Source organism: Coenobita brevimanus, chromosome 59 (genome assembly GCF_032717465.1).
Source record: "Coenobita brevimanus isolate Jiangsu-jjx chromosome 59, ASM3271746v2, whole genome shotgun sequence".
NCBI lineage: Eukaryota > Metazoa > Arthropoda > Malacostraca > Decapoda > Coenobitidae > Coenobita > Coenobita brevimanus.
In genome coordinates, this window is record NC_137012.1 from 12,252,553 (window position 1) to 12,254,330 (window position 1,778).

A 1,778-nucleotide genomic window follows, 5' to 3' on the forward strand; every position below is an offset into this window, starting at 1 on the left:
TCGCACTGGCGATAACAATCACATATTCCATTAATAAAGAAAAAAAAAAACTTATTTTCAGCAACACGTTCTCTTACACAACCCTCGTCAACTGCCTGGCTGATGTGTAGGGGAAGGTGGGGTAAGACGAACCACTTAACACAAAAAGGAGTGTGGAAACCACATTTATTGAATCTGGATGGTTTCCAAGGGTTGTGGTGATGCTCTGGGGTGTTATATTTAAAGTCAACACCCTGGTAACGGTTCTTAAAGGAAATGACAGAAACGCGAGATTTTACAAAATCAGTTTTTATTGTACCAAAAACAAAATCACGGGGTATGGTGGACCCCAGGGTCCATCTTACCCCTCAGCCTCATCATGAAGAAACACATCCTAACTGACACAACTCGGACACAAGAACCTCTTCCTCATCGTCCTCCATCCCTGTACATTTCTCATGTGCCCATCCCTTGCATATGGCACAACAAACCCAACCTTCCCCTCGCACAGAATTACCAAACGTGCCATTGCAACACAAGTACATGGTTGAATCTCCATCCTCACTGTTGCTGTCATGATTCTAGGATGGCCCAGCCTTCGCTTGCTTTGCGTTTTTCTTTTGTGTCTTTTTTTTTTTCGTGTTGTAGTTGCTAGTTTCTTTCTTGTTACATTCTCCCTTTTGGCACTTCTGCACAAGAGCCAGTTCTTTTCTTTTTTCTTATGAATTTCTGACTCTAACCCTGTCTTGTATGTGGATCCTGTCAAAACAAGAGCTAGGCCTTGTGGCCTGAGTGCCTTCTTTCATACAATGCTGGCCACTTTTGGCAAGGGAATTATGTCCTGGGATGAACTACCTGACCTGAACAAGCTCCGAGCCACTTTCGGTGTTACAGGCCCAGGCGCCACAGTTGGATTTTCTAGCTCGGCAGCTCCTTGCAGGTCAGGTTCATCCACCGTGGTCATGGTGGGGGAACTGGGTCACCCAGATCTTCCTCTTCCTTTTCACCATTTAATGGAATATCCGTCAGGTGGGCAGGTAAAAAATCAGTTTCACCTAAAACCTGGCAATTCAATGGACAAATTCCGGTTTTTCTAAAGCCATTGATGGCTGTGCTTGGAATACCAGCCTGTAGATAGGCCTCTCCGAACAATGTACTTAGTTTGTAGATGGTCACCTGCCTGCCGGGAGTGTTTCTCAGGAATGTTTCAACAGCCTTCACATTGTAGGCATTCAGTGGCTTCATGAAGGAAACATCCAATGGCTGAATTCGGTGACTACAATGTGGTGGCAAAATGACAGTGGTGACATGATTGTCCCTGGAAAGATTTATTACATATTTCCGAGGCATCTATAGAGAAAGAGAGAAGAAAATGTAAAGGGTTTGTGAAATATTTAGTGTGAGGGGTAAGACGGAACCTGTGGGATTCCGTCTTACCCCCCAAAAAAAAATTCATTTCCTAAACAATTACCAAAACATCCAAATTCTGTATACCCATTTATGGCACATATTTTTCATGTACACACACATGAGTATATCCAGCGTAAACAGTAAGTCATTACAACTAATATTTCAATACGAAAAATCCTATTTCTTACCATGTGCAAATAACATCAGCACCACACAAAAAAAAGGCAACATACTCTATTGAACAAAAAGAGGCAATTGGGCATGGATGCCGCCAACAATGGCACATCTGTTTGGTGACGGGGAGGACATCTAGAGACAAATAACTAAACCTCACCCTTTCTGTTAGGTTTTAGAGGGGAGGTTCCATCTCACCCCATGGGTTCGTCTTA

The 1,778-nt window shown here is 43.3% G+C and overlaps 1 pseudogene; it reads right to left on the reverse strand.

The window, feature by feature from the left end:
• Positions 1 to 435: 435 nt before the first annotated feature.
• Positions 436 to 1,329, reverse strand: LOC145402907 (uncharacterized; annotated as a pseudogene).
• Between the last annotated feature and the right edge of the window lie 449 nt (positions 1,330 to 1,778).